This window comes from Gorilla gorilla, chromosome 1, assembly GCF_029281585.2.
Source record: "Gorilla gorilla gorilla isolate KB3781 chromosome 1, NHGRI_mGorGor1-v2.1_pri, whole genome shotgun sequence".
Taxonomy (NCBI): Eukaryota; Metazoa; Chordata; class Mammalia; order Primates; family Hominidae; genus Gorilla; species Gorilla gorilla.
Genome location: NC_073224.2, coordinates 180955976 through 180971535, shown reverse-complemented (window position 1 = coordinate 180971535; position 15560 = coordinate 180955976). Strand labels below are relative to the sequence as shown.

Genomic DNA, 15560 nt, shown 5'->3' with positions numbered 1-15560 from the left:
AGTAAGGGCCAGCCTGGCTCAGGCTCCCACCTCCCCCGACTCTGATCTGGCCCTGACTCAGCTTCTGTTGCATAGGAGGAAGTCCCAGGATGCTTCCAAGATGATCTCACTTGTGCCTGTTGGCACATGTTTCATTTAGGAATAGGATAGCAAAGAGGCTCTGGGGTTGAGGGCAGGGGTCCCCCTGCTAAGACTTGAATGAGACAGTAAGGATTCTCAGGTCTGAGAGGCCTAAATTCCAGTGCTTGTTTCACTCATGCAAACTCACTCTTCAGAGAGCCTACTCTATGCCAGGGATTGAAGCCAGCATCCTTGTCGTACAAGAACTCTTAACTCTGTGTGGGAGGTGACTTCAGGGGTCTGCCCAACCCCTGTCTGTATGATAGGGATTAGCACCCTTGCTCTGTTTGCAGTACAGGGGTGTGAGGACCTGCTCTGTAGACCCCTGGGTCAAATTTAGGGATGCGACATGTGCCAGGTGCAGTGTCTAGCACACTGTGGATGCTCAATAAATATCCTTTGAGAGCATGAGGATAAATGAATGGTTTCTGCTCTCAGCCTTATTGGGGAAGGGCATGACCATTTACAGAACACCCGCTGTGCTTCACTGATGTCACAGCAGCGTGCACACAACTACAGCTAGGTCTTCTACCACACTGTCTCCCTCTGGGTCTTTGTGTGCCTCTGATGTCTTTTTCTTGCTCTCATGATCTCTTTTCTCTTTGCCCACTTCACTCTCACTCCTATGCAGGTGTCCACCTCTCTCTCTCTCTCCCTCTCTCTCTCTCTCTCCCCTCTCATATTTAAAAGTGAAACAGCAGGGCTGGGCATGGTGACTTATGCCTGTAATCCCAGCTACTCGGGAGGCTGAGGAAGGAGAATCACTTGAACCTGACAGGAGGAGGTTGCAGTGAGCCAAGATCGCACCACTGCACTCCAGCCTGGGCAACAGAGCGAGACTCTATCTCAAAAAATAAAAAATAAAAAGAATAAATAAATAAATAAAAGTGAAACAGCTTTAGGGCTGACTGGAGTTGGATGTAACCTGGAAGTTCTATGATTATACACCCCTTTGAGGGCTAGGATCCAGGTCAGTTTGTTCACCACAGTGTGCCTGACACCTAGCATTAGAGGCCATATTCAGTAGGAACCCCAAATATTGTTGCATAAACACATCGGTTTATATATATATGGGTGAGGAATGTATGCTTGGGAATGCTGAGGGGACCAGCACAGAACCAAAGAACACTGAGCAAGAAGCTACAGTTTTGCTCTAGCTTGGGTCTAAGCTTTAAGAGATGGGTTGAAAAAATTCCTTGAGGTTTTTAGAATGTCCAGCCAAGCTCCCTGTGTGAGAAATCTGACCGAGATTGTGAGTAGAAGCTTCTCTCCGGAATGAAGAGGCTGTGTCTAGAAGCGCCATCTCTGGGTTTTATCTCTTAGAGACATGAGGACCTGGGGAGCAGGGGGCTCTACAGAAGCCTAATGTTTTAGGAGCACGTAATGCAACATTCCTGACCTCAAGCAATAGTCAGCTCATAAAGATCTTAACTGTAATAGGGGTCCCTCCTCCTATTCTGCTCTGGTTGGTCGCATCAATCTGCACAAGTCCCCACTCTTTAAGCCCTATCCATCTGTTAAATGAAGGGTGCAGGTTAGATGATCCTTAAGGCTCTGCTGCTCTTGGATTTGTGAAATTAGCTAACGGATGAGCTGAGGATTTAAATAGGATTCCATGCCAGGGGCTTTTACCTTCACAGGACAACGGGAAACTAGGCTCTGATTGATTTCATTGCCTGCAGCACTGAATATGTCTGAGTTGCAGGCTGACTCATATAGGCCCTTCTAGAAGAGCTACTGGCCCAGAGAGGACACTGCCTTCACTCTGAGGGTGGTCACCAGTACATGTGAGTATGAGCGTAGAAATCCAGGTCTCTGCAGTACAAGTGTCCATAATGGGGGAAAAACCACAAATATTTCACAACTGTCAGAAAAATAGTACTTGGTAGCCTATGCATGTTTATATTTCCCCCTTCAAGTGGTCCTCCCACCTCACAACACACATACATGCATATGACCACAACTAATGCGATCAGGCAGTGTATACCTCCTAAACCACACACGTCCACATGTGCTCTTGTGGACATGCAACATACTTACATGTGTTACTTGGACACATGCCTTTGACATATATAGAGATTCTATGTGTTCCACCCACATGCGTATCCTGCATATTCAGACATTCCATTTTTGCCCTCACCTACTAGCATGTCTCAATCCCTGGAATGTGGCAAAAGGGAATAAAGGATGCAGATGGAATTAAGGATGCTAATCAGCTGACTTTATCTGAGTGGGCCTATGTAATCACAAGAGTCCTTAAAAGGTGGAGGAAGGAGGTAAAAGAATCAGCATCCAGAAGAATCAATGTCCAAATGTGATGTGAGAAAGACCCCATCAGCCTTGGCTGACTTTGAAGATGAAGGAAGGGGCCATCAACCAAGGAATGCAGGCAGCCTCTAGTTGAAAAGGCAGGAAAATGGATTCTTCCCTAGAGCCTCCAGAAAGCAGTAAAGCCTCCCACTGCCTTGATTTTAGCCCAGTGAGACCTGTGTCCAGCTTCTTACCTCTGGAGCTGTAAGATTATTAATTTGTGTTGTTTTAGGCTGTGAAGTTGTGGTAATTTGTTACAGGAGTGATAGGAAATGAACACCCACAGAATCAGACAGAGTCCCAACCTCATGGGTCTATGGTCTGAGAGAGGAGACAGGCACGAAACCAGGTGCTAGACGACAGAGTAAGAGAGGCCGCAAAAACACAAAGGAGGAATCCCCGACCTACACTTGGGCATGGAGGGAAGATTTCCTCACGGAAACTCCATAAAGGCAGGGACCAGTATTGACCCAGGGCAGCAACACTGACCACTGTATCTGCATACACCCGATGCCGATAAGTGTTTGCTAGGGGAAGGAAGGAGGGAGAGAGGAAGAAAGGCAAGAGAAAGGCCAAAACTAGGACCCAATAGATAAATAGGATTTGAGGTGGGAGAATACAAGGTGGGGTGAACTGTCCCAGGCAGAAGACCTAGGGCTATTTTGAGAACTAAGTAGAGTTTCCTTTGGCTGGGACACAGTGCCCCACGGGGAACAGGGAAAGATGAGTAGGCAGGGCACAGATCAGGAGGAGCCTTATCAGCTATAATTAGACATTTGGCTCGTATCCTACGTGCAGTTGGTGCATGCTCACTCTCGCTCGCTCTCGCTCATTCTCTCTGGTTCTGTCTCCCCACCCCCACCCACTTGGGTGATATTTTAACGTCTTTTAAATGAAGCATGTTTGTTTGATCTCATTTATGATTAACAATGCTTATGGAACTATTTCCTCTTGTTCCCCAGGCCATACTCATGTCCCTACCCTTCAGCAATGATTGAGGACCTAGCTCCTCGGTTATCATTTTGGGTAAGATGGGCCCATCCAGTGGACAACAAGCACTGGATCTGTAACCACAGCCATCTGGGTTTGAGTTCATACTCCTTCATTTCCCAGCTAATGCTTAACCTCTTTCATCCCTGGTTTCCCTGTCTGGAAAATGGTTCCAGGACAGTGCCCACCTTAAGGGCTTGTTGTGAGAATCAAAAGAGCTAGTTCATGAAAGTGCTTTGAAAGGGCCAGATGTATCCTGAGTAGTCAATGGCAGTTGTCTACCGCAATCGACACTCTTTGTATAGTTATTATCAACCAGCCATAACTATTGTTACATGTTACATGAGTTTCCATGGCTCTCCAGATCTCCCGACCCTTCTGTACCCACCTCTGCACCCTAGGAGGCCGATCTGCATGGGCCCCATCAATGATCTCCCTTGTCTTCTAGCTCCCAATTGTGCCCAGCCTTTGCAAGTTACCAGCAAGAGATGCAGGGAGTGGCAGGAGAGTGAGGATGGGGGATTTATTCTCCCTGCTCCCTCCTTTTAGGATTTTGCTAGGGCTTGGCTGCTTTCTTCTCATGAAGGCAGCCTCTTTTTGGTGAGCCCTCTCGCTACAACTCCCATCTTTTCCTTCCAGGAACTGCTCCCTCTTCTTGCCTTTTAAGAGATAGGGAAGGTAATGACTCCCTGCTGTTGTAAGCCCCAGAGTTTCCTTTGCATCTAAGTAAATGATCTTTTCCTTAAATTCCCTCCAAGTTACACAGTTTGAGTGTACCATCCATTTTTTGCTAGAACACTGACTGAGACAACTTTTTTTTCAAATACTGGGACTGCTGGCTTCACAGACCGAGGCTTCATCCTGATAAGGAAGCCCTTGTCCCTTGTCCCACTGGTTAGCTCTAGAACATTCAGCAAGGTGATCACATTGTCACAAGACCACTTCTTTTTCATTCTGCATGAAACTGAAAATGTCAAGAAAATTTCTAAGTTTAATAGACAACATGATCATACTCCAGACTAGAAAATGAAACCAAAACCAATTGACCTAGGCAGAAAGTTAGGTTGTAACAGGTTTCCTGCAGCCAAAGAGCCATGAGTCACAGCAGCTGGCTCAAGGCTGGGAGGGGAAGTAAAACACTAAATCTAGGGACCACTCTATTCACCCTACAGTGACTGCTCTTTTTCCCTCCTGCCACGGTCCAGGGTAGGAGATACTTCTCCAGGCTCTCACTTATGGGGGCTTTCCTGCTGGCTACATCACTGAAATGGAATCTCCTAGTGGCCCTTCTCCCTCTACAGCTCTGGTGTTACACTGAAAAACTAGAAGGTCAGTCCCTTTTATATTTACCCCCTTAAGGTTGCAGGAGCCCAGCATGTCCCCATAGGCCTCCTTCTCCATTCTCTTCTTCCCCTTGTTTTGTGCCTGGTTTGTTTCCTGTCCAAATTGGGTCCTCCTTTTCTAGACCACGAGCTTGCTGAGGTCAGGGAATGAGTCTTCGTATCCTTGGTACCCAGTTCAGAGCCTGCCTTTAGCGAGTGTTTACTCTAGCGCTGTGGTTAGGCAAAGAGATGTGAGTTTGAGTCTTGGTTTCCTTAGTCTTTTATCACTCACTTCTCAAATTAAGCCATTTGTATCTTTTTTTCTCTCTCTCTCTCTTTAGAGACAGGGTCTCACTCTGTCACTCAGGCTGGAGTGCAGTGGTGCAATCATAGCTCACTGCAGCCCTGAACTCCTGGGCTCAAGCCATCCTCCTGCCTCAGCCTCCCAAATAGCTAAGACTACAGGTGCACATCAATGCCTCTGGATAATTTTTTTTTTTTTCATTTCTGTAGAAACAGGGTTTCACTATGTTTCCCAGTCTGGTCTCAAACTTCTGGCCTCAAGCAATCCTCCTATCTCAGCCTTCCAAAGTGCTAGGATTATAGGCATGAGCCACTACATTCAGCTACTGCTTGTATCTTCTGATTCTTGTTTTGATACCACTGATCTTAGGTAGGGTATTTTATCTTCCTGAATTTTATTTTTCTATGTGTATAAAGGAGATTAAATTATCCTTCTAATAGGCTTGTTGTGGGGATTAAGTGAAATAGTGTATACAAAGTTCTTAGCATACTTTGAAGCTATTATTTTTATTATTATGCTAGTAAATAAAACTTTCTGGAATTAGAGACTCACATGCCTGTTTGTCTACAGTTTCAAAACAGACAAGGGAAAAAGAGAAACATCAGAAAGTCTGATTAAAGTAGAAGCATCATATTTCTATCAACGTATCCACTGTGCTTGGTAAGTGGCAGTCTCTCGTCCTGTAAGAGACTTGGGCTTTGAAAAGGGCTTTGGATCTCAGATCTGTCGACATGGGCCTTGTCATGAACCTCAGCTTCCTCATCTCCAAAACTGCTATAGGCCAGGCAAGGTGGCTCACGCCTGTAATCCCAGCACTTTGGGAGGCCGAAGCAGTTGGATTGCTTGAACTCAGGAGTTTGAGACCAGCCTGGGCAACATGGTAAAACCCCATCTCTACCAAAAATACAAAAAAAAAAAAAAAAAAATAGCTGGGTGTGCCTGTGGACACAGCTAACTGGGAGGCAGAGGTGAGAGGATTGCTTAAGCTCGGGAGGTGGAGGCTGCAGTGAGACAAGGTCATGCTACTCCACTCCAGCGTGGGTGACAGAGTGATACCCAATCTCGAAAAAAAAAAAATGGTATAGTAATAGCCTCTGCTTGAGGTTACTCTTTCACTGAATGATAAGTGAGCACCTACTGTGTGTCAGACATTACTCTAAGCTGTAGATACAGCCTCAAAAAAGACAAGCTAACCCCTGCCACCATGGGGCTTATATTTTAAGTGGGAAAGGGGCTGGAAAAGACAGACAATAGACAAATCAATAAATTCATTAAAAAGCTAACTTCAGGAATTGATAGGTGTTATGGGGAGAATGAAAGAGGACGCTGGGATATAGAATAACTTTGTGGGGGAATCAGGTTGGGATCCCTGGGTCAGGTGATCAGGGTGGGACTCTCAGAGAAAATGACTTTTGAATTTAAATAAGAATGAAAAGAAAAAGCCAACCGTAGGCAGACCTGGGGGCAGCCAGTGCAAAGGTCAGAAGTGAGACAAGGTCATAGGGTAACCAGGGTTAAAATAAGGTGGTGCGGCCTAACTGGCCAGAACAATGCCTGACAAAGGTGCTACTTTCCCCAATATCTTCAAATCCTTAAGGATCTACTGTGTGCTGGTGTAAGATGCAGAAATCAGTAAATCATGCTACTATCTCTAAGAAACTCATGGTGTAATATAGGAGAAAAAATACACCATCAAAATAAATGAATCAAGACCAGGCAGATGAACATAACTGAAAACAAGTGATAGCAACCTGGGAGATGACATAGACATGGATATGGATATGGATATGGATATGGAAATGGATATGGATATGGGTAGATATGGATGTAGGTACAAATGCGGATAAAGGTGGGGATGTATGTTGGGAAAGGCAGTCTCTTGCATGCCATCTTTCCATCCCTGCTTGGCCACCTAAGAATGCACGTTGGGCCTGGAAGACTTCCTTACCAAGAAATAAAGAATCCTCAGCCTGTGCTGGACTTATCACCTTTTGTGGGAATATCTTTTTCTGTTTATACTCCTTTGCTTTGCTTAAGGGCATGCATCATATGGCACTTAGAAACTTCGCTACTGTATCTGTCCTTTGCAGGCAGGGGATGGGCCCTTCTGCTGCAGCATAAGAGGGGTCATTCAATGGCCTGTGTCAGCTACTGGGATGGACCTGCTGTCCATGGGATACTGACACCCACTAGTGAAGCAGATCTTGCTCTGTCTCTTCTCTGTGTGAGTAAAGTCCTGTTCCATCCAGTGCTTGACTGTGTTGTGTTTTTCGTGGCAATTTCAATACCAACATGCAGTGGGCGCAAGCGCTTAGACTTCTACTCCGGTTAATAGGAAACAGATACCACTTGCTTGCCAGTTGGATGTGGATATTGGATGTGGATAGATGTAGATATCAATTAAAAGAACAAATGAATACGTGATTGAATGAGTGAATACATATAAGGAGGGAGAGGGTTGGGTCAGGGTAGTTGAGAAGGGGGCTGAAGGAGGCAGAGGTGGGCAGAGGTGGTGATGTAGAAGAGGTGTTCACCACTGGGAAAATTCCAACTGGGCTGGAGCAGAGGATCCTTGTATGGAAATCACACCTGGAAACTAGCAGAAGACCAGTTATGGATGATTTTGGCTTTGCTTTGTGGGCCTGTCATGCTATTTATACTTATATGATTAACAGACATTTCTATAACATACCAGACCTGACAAAGCTGCTACAATACACCTGAGTTCATGAGTATGTATTGTTTCTCCAGCTTCCATTGGTAAAGGTGCAGTGCAGAAAATCATTTTCTGCCCTTTCTCCTTGGCCACTTTGAGGTCAGAGATTGTGTCTTAAATTCAACAAGAACAGAACTGGGATAGTAGAATCTTGTTTTGTTGTGTTTTTGTAAAAAACATAAAAAGGCTCATTTTAGGCTTTAATAAAAGAAGGGGCCTGGAGGCATCACTGGTGATGGTAAAAAAAAAAAAAAGCCATAATTTTATGTCTTTATAAGATTTTAAAATGTTAAAATCAAATTATGAGACATAAATCAGGATGTTCAGAAAAAATTATAAGAACCCTCATGATGTTTATCAATGAATGATCCATTTGATTCTGTGCAGCCTCATGGCCAAAACCAAGCATGGAGTTAGTCAGATCACTGATCTCCTCTACACATATGATCTTCTTGGGGGACTCTGTTTGGCAAAGGAAGCTTTGGGGAAAGCTCATAAAAACCACTGAGTATAGTCGAATGATTTAGACCTGAACACTTTTTAAAGTAGGAGTTATCTGTCCACTAATAAATATTTTAGTAAAGTGTCATGGAACATGCAGTTTTTTTTTAAGGTGGACAAATAATTTTATTTTGTGCATGCAAATACACGTCAAGTACTGCAAACTTTTTCCATCAATTTTCTCTCAAACACTGGAAATCATGATGCCCTATTTTGTGAACAGCCAAAGCTAGTATCTCTTCACTTCAGTGCCACAGCAAAAACATACAGAATTCACTCTTTGCTATTCACTATCATCATAACCCTCATTGTTTCATCTCTGCCCTCCCCTCTTATACAGCCCTTATAAATTCTAGTCTTATCCCATTTAATCCTATTCCTATAGCACAAAGGCAAACATCACAATTTGGAAATTCAAATTGAAATAAATGGCACAGAATTTATTCCCATATATATCCCCATTTCATTATACAGAATTATTTTAAATTATAGTTAAAACTATGACTATAAACATGCAGTTTTGAGTGATATAACTTGCCAGTAAATCTTCCAGGTTAAATTAGTTGCCAATTATATTACTAAAGTTACCAGGAAAAAAACTTGAGCTATTGTAAGGGTTATGGACTATGAGACAGTCATGTTTTTGTAGTTGCCAGCTCAAAATAAAGTTTCAGAAGTATTGATATTAAGCCACCCTTGCTGCCGATAATTTGATAGACGATCACTTATCCATTTAAGTAATAAGTTTAGTCAGAGGGAAGATTCTTTTTTTATCATCTCTGTGGGAATGTGGGATGGGACACCTTTGTGACTTATTATACAACCACGATAGGTAGGAACAAGTGCTGGCTTTAATAGTCTCAGGGTCTATATGAAGAGAGCCTCAAAAAATGATGCTTGTTGGTGATGCCAACAGGAGGTTGCAGCTCTTCAAAAAAAAAAAAAAGAATAGGTCTGGGCATGGTGGCTCATGCCTGTTATCCCAACTCTTTGGGAGGTTGAGGAGGGAGGATTGCTTGAGCCCAAAGTTCAAGACCAGCCTGGGAAACATACCAAGACTTTGTCTCCCCCCCACCCCAAAAAAAAAATAGCCTGGCATGGTGGTGTATGCCTGTGGTCCCAGCTACTCGGAAGGCTGAGGTGTGAGGATCTCTTGAGCCTTGGAGGTCAAGGCTGCAGTGAGGCATGATTGCATCACTACACTCCAGCCTGGGTAACAAGGCAAGACCCCCATCCAAAGAAAAAATAATCAGGAAGTGAGTTTATTTTGCTTTCCCCTTGTGTAGTCAAATTGATTTGTGTTTGAGGCATGTGAAAGCTAAATGCCTGGCCCTGTATAGGTCATGAGTCATCCCTATATCCTACAGTTTAACAAAAGATAGCCCTGCCTGTTCCCTTCCCTTCCCCACGCCCACCACTGAAATCATTGTAGAGGTAGTGGTCTTCTAGTATGTGACCCTTGGGCTACAATATCAACAGGTTCTACGCCATATTTCCTTCACATCCACGTAATGAGCCCCGAAACCCAAGTGTCCTATTTTCCTTGAGGACATCTAGACCCAAAGCATCCCCATTTTGGAGGCCCAGGGACTGTGGAGTGGGAAAATATGCCTCCATTCCTCTCCTTCACATGTGTTTTTAGGTTAAAAAAGGCAGGTGCAAATCACAACTGAATATGAAGCCTCAAAAGAGGCCAAAGCAAATCAACTTAACAAAAATAACTTATTATCACCAAACCTGGAGAAAAACTTCAGCTGTGGCACCTCCAAGAAATGACCACGTCCCTGGCTGACTTAAAAGCCCCTTCAGGACCTCATGTTGATTGATTCCCCATGATCTATCCTCAAGTGAGGGCTGTTCTTGAGCCAAGTGTCTGTGGTTGTGGATAAATATATTAATATCCTAGCAACTTGCAAAAGCCAAAGTACCTTAGACAGAATTTGTCTTGCATTCTCTTAACAGGAGAGCAGGTTTGAGATGGAGATCTGAGGATATTCTGAGCCAAGCAAAGAGGTTCTTGGTAAATACACAAATTCATTTCCTTCTGGTCATGCTTGGCTGCACCTTGCAAATTGGAGTCATTTTCTCGTGCGGCCTTCTAGTGCTCTTCTGAAATTTGAGGTTTGCTCTCTGTTTTCAAATGTAGAAACCCATCTCAGTCATCCACCAAGCTTTCACTGAGCAATCAGATGCAGGCATTGTGCAGGGTTATGAAAGTGGAGATGTTTAAGACACGGTTTCCACCTTCAAGAAGTACACTGTCTAGTCAGGAAGACTCACTGCAACATCCAGACTCAACTTGCTACACCCCACCCTGGTGTCCTCCCACTTGCCCTTTCTTCTACCTGGATGGAATGCCCTTGGCTCTCTTCCTCTTCTCTTGGAGGCTTCTCTCCACCCCCACCCACAGCTGAGTTGCCCACACCTCTGGGATGCTCTGTACTTTGGTCACACATACGTTTCACATTTTCACCGAGCATGAGATTATCTGATATCCCATTTATCACTTCTTCCAGACACATTCCTTCAGCCTGAAATGGTTCCTGGCACGTGACAGGCACATGATCATTATTGGTGGAATGAATGAGTGAATGAATTCACAAGAAACATATGGCACTCAGAAACCTCAGGACCTCAGCTTAAATTCTAGCTCCAATGCTCATGTGTTGAGTGAAACTGACTGAGTTATTTAAGCCTCCTATGACTCACTTTTTCTATTTGCAAAATGGGAATAAGGGTTGTTGTGATGATGAGCAAATTCTTGTTTAGTGCTTATCAAAATGACTGCCAACTGGTAAGCGCTTCATGAAGAGTAGCCATTAAAACAGTTATCACTAACAGACATCTACTGAATCCCGACTGTGTGCCAGATAATGTACTAGACACTGAGGCTACAAAATGAATAAAGTAAGATGTGTGCTTTCAATGAACTCCCAGCCTGGTTGGGAAGATAGATGTTAACAGAAATTAAAAGGCTATCTTACTAAGTAAGTGGGATATTGGGAACATGAGGTGGGGCACCTAACCCAGGCTGAACCAGATCAATGAATTCACAAGAGAAATGGTACTGGGGATCATGAGAGCTAAATGGAAAAGTCAGAGTCAGAATCTTTAAGGCCTTCCCCAAACCCTGCTCTAAATATTCCAACATGCCTAAGTGTTTTCCTTTCCTTATAAATCCCTTCCTCTAGCCATATTGCTGATTATTCTTATTCTGTGAATTACATAAGTGTATTGTTTTACAATTTACAAAAAATTTCCACACACCGTGTGTCACTGGATTCTCCCAACTTCCCTATGAGACAGATAAAGCAGATAATTTAATATTTAATTCATGAGTGAAGAAGCTGAGGCTCTGAGAAGTCGCACTGCTTCTAAATGATACTAGCTAGACATAACCCCAGGGGCTGACACTAATTCTGATGCCTTTTCAGCTCCCACAGCCTGGACACTCATAACAAGCCAGGAGCCCACCACCTCTGCTCCTTTGCCACACAGTGCCCCCTACCTGGAATGCCATCCCTCATCCCTCGTGTTTGTCTAAATCTTTCTCTTCTTTGAAGTCTCTGTTCAAACCTTAACTGCCTCCCCCTGCCATCTAGTCTCTCCCCTGTCCAGACAGCCTATAGGGGTCTCTTGAACTCCTAGAAGGCCCACTCTCTAGGCTGAAATAGGACTCTGACATCCTATGGCGGCCTGTTTATGGTTCTTTTTCATGTGCCCATGTCTGCCTCCCCAACCTGGCTGTGAGCCCCTGGAGGAAGAAACTGTGTCTTACTAATCTCTGTGGTTCGGATATGGTAGATGCTTAGTAAGTGCCTGTTGATTAAATGAATGGTATCAAGGCTGTTGGTCAATCTTCTGTTTAGGCTGACAGAAACATACTTGTGAGAGAAGCAGACTAGCTTTTACTAGGCAGTTAGGCCCTGAGTGCAGAGATGAAAGACATAGTCTCTGCATCAGGAAGCACCAAGTCTAATCAAGAGACAGCAAGTACATAGATAATAACTGTACATATTGGAAAGTTTCAAATAGAGTGCAAAGTACAAGGTGCAATTGGAAAACAAAGGCCATGGGGGAGGAGGGAGTAGAAGGAGGGGATGAAAGCAACAAGAGGAAAGAGGGAAAGGTGAGGTCTGAAGAAAGTCTTAGAGCGTGAGTAGAAATTGACCAGGAGTACAAAGGGTGGCATGATGGGATATAGAAAGGGGCTCCATGGTCTAGAAGAGGAACAACAACAAGAAGAATAAAATAGCCCAGAGGCATGAGAGGAACTGAAATCAATATAAAACTTTCTTGGGGGATTATATAAATACCATCCTGAAGTCCAGATAGATTCTGCCTCCTGGATGGATGGATGGATGGATGGATGGATGAATGGATGGATGGATGAATGAATGGGTATTATGAACATTCATGTAACAAGAGTAAAGAGGGTATAAAGAGGACACATAGGTAAAAGATGAGCTCTTGATTCCGAATATTAGAATTGTTGTTATTAATAGCTATGCTTTTGTGTTAACAAAAGCAATATAAGTTTATTATTAAATAACCAGGAAATAAAAGTAACTGATTTTTAAAGTTGCTCTTAATCCCTCCATCCAGATATAACCACTATTAACATATTTATGTTGGCCTTTCCACGCTTTCTTTGGTGTCTTTCTATCTTAATCATCTGTCTGTCCATCTAACTATACATTTGTTTGCATATCGATGATCTTTTTATTCATCCACCCATTCATTTATCCATCTATACTTTTCCAAAACAAACATAGGCTCATTTGGTGCTTTACATTTTGTAACCAATTTTTCTAACCAATTTATTATGAGAATCCAGTGATTTCTACCTATTTTTAAGTCAAATGTTAATAGCCACATAATATTCCATCCTATGAAAGTACTACAGTTGGTTTAATCAATCCTTTCCCACTTTTGCAGTTATCAAACATGTTTTAATGAAGATTGGTGCTCTTCTTTTGGGCCAAAGTAACAGCAAAGGGGTTACCTTTCTCTAAAGTTTATGAGGCTCTGAGTTGATTGACCAAAACTTGAACTTGATATAGGGTCATATTAATCCTCTGACATAAATCAGCTGCCTCCTGAAGTGACGTCTCTATCTCCACTGTACCTTTCCCTGGAAATGCCAGACAGGGCAGAAGGGCCTCCCCGACAGTGCAGGTAAATTAGTGCAACCATCAGCAATCACAGGTTATCTTCTGCTGATGGAGTCTGACAGCACCAGCTTTCCCACATCTTCACAGAGCTGGTGATGCAGAGCTGTCAACTAACACAGCTGCAAGGAAATGCCAACGGTGGATTTATGGTGTGAGGCAGTAACTTTGTGACCCCCAGGTGGAAAAACAGATGCCTTTGAAATAAGATCAGTCAATGTGGCAAAATGGGAGAGGGAGGCACTTACCTTATAGTAAAAGAGAATCCATCCTACCACTTCCTTGAAACTTCAGATCTTCAATGGCTCCGTATTAGTTACAGGAAAAGTCCTAAGCTTTTCAGTCCAACAAAGAAGTAATGAATGTAGTGGAACAAGGACTGGCTGGAAAGCCAGAAGCTATAGATTCTAGCTGCTGTTTTGCTACCCACCAGCAGTGTGACCTGGGCAAGTCACCAGTTCTTGAGTTTATTTTCCTCCATCTCTAAAATGATCATACATAGATAATGTCAGAGTGTTTTGATAAATGAGTCAGTAAAAAGTCATGCATCATTCAAAAATCATTTACTGAGGGATTTAATGTGCTGAGGGTGGAGTTGAGCAAGATAGACCAGCCCCTGACTAGGGAACTTGCACTCTAGGAAGTAGGAGTCGGAACATAAAATAATCAGTAGACTATGGAATAGTGATCAAGTGCCGTGTTGAATACAAAGTGTTGGGGATGGTAGAGACCAACGTAGTGCCCGAGTTGGGTTGGGTGGTCAAGAGATGATGACCTAGCAGCTATGGTTGGAATGAGAAGCTAAACAAGCCACAGAGAATCTGGGGAGAAAGAATTCAGGCTGAGGGATAGCATAAGGCCCCACAGGCAAAGGTGAGCTTGATGTTCAACTAACTAAATGCATATTTATTAAGTGTCCTTCTGCTAGATTCCAGGGATTCAAGGACAAGAATACCAGAGTCTCTGCCTTCACTAAGCTTAGGGTGGCCAGGTGCAGTGGCTCACGCCTGTAATCCCAACACTTTGCGAGTCTGAGGCAGGAGGATCACTAGATCAGGCGATCGAGACCATCCTGGCTAACAGGGTGAAACCCTGTCTCTACTAAAAATACAAAAAATTAGCCAGGTGTGGTGGCGGGCGGCTGTAGTCCCAGCTACTCAGGAGGCTGAGGCAGGAGAATGGCATGAACCCAGGAGGCGGAGCTTGCAGCGAGCGGAGATGGAGCCACTGCACTCCAGCCTGGACAACAGAGCGAGACTCCGCCTCAAAAAAAAAAAAAAAAAAAAAAAGCTTAGGGTGAAGGAAGCAGATGATTAAACAGATAGACCTTTTGCAGTATGATGAGCACTGTGATGATGAGCAGAAATTTGGAATGCTTCCGGGAAAATGTGACAGGAGCTTCTACCTTAGCCCAGGAAGCTCAAGGAAGCCTGCCCTGAAGAGGTGCCCTGGCAGCTGAGATCAGATCAAGCAACGTCAATTTTTTTCAAAGCCATCATGGGACTTGAGTTCTAACCTACTGATGGTCTACCTGCCCATGCACATTCTTTGGCCACACCTGGGATTCTGCTGAACCCTAAGTGACTTTGCAGAAATTCTTTACTCATTTGGAGAAGCCCAGGGCATTGCAAGGAAAATAGATAAGGTTCATTAAAGCGTTAAAAAAAAATATGTTGTCATATTTATTATCACTTACTGGTGTAGTTCTCAAACTTGAGCGCACATCACAGTCCCTGGAAGTCTTGTTGAAACACAGATTGATGGGCCTCATCCCCTGAGTTTCTGATTCAGGAAGTGTGTTAGTCCATTCCTATGCTGCTATGAAGAAATACCCAAGATGGGGTTATTCATAAAGAAAAGAGATTTAATTGACTCATAGTTCTGCATGGCTAGAGAGGCCTCAGGAAACTTACAATCGTGGTGGAAGGCAACTCTTCACAGGGTGGCAGTAGAGAAAATGAGTGCAAGCAAGGGAAATGCCAGACACTTATAAAACCATTAGATATTGTGAGATTCACTCACTATCACAAGAACAGCATGGAGGAAACCACCCCCGTGATTCAATTACTCTACCTGGTCCTGCCCTTGACACGTTGGGATTATAGAGATTACAATTCAAGGTGAGA

General features: G+C 43.7%; 1 long non-coding RNA gene across 2 annotated transcripts in view; it reads left to right on the top strand.

Moving 5' to 3' along the window:
- Window positions 1-4551: 4551 nt before the first annotated feature.
- The window catches only part of LOC101147157 (uncharacterized), a 67814-nt gene continuing 56805 nt past the window's right edge, over window positions 4552-15560 (top strand). For both annotated transcript variants that reach the window (XR_010130843.1, XR_008671039.2), the window contains exons 1-2: window positions 4552-4749; window positions 5617-5706. This is a non-coding gene — a long non-coding RNA (uncharacterized lncRNA). The remainder of the gene's footprint in view (window positions 4750-5616; window positions 5707-15560) is intronic.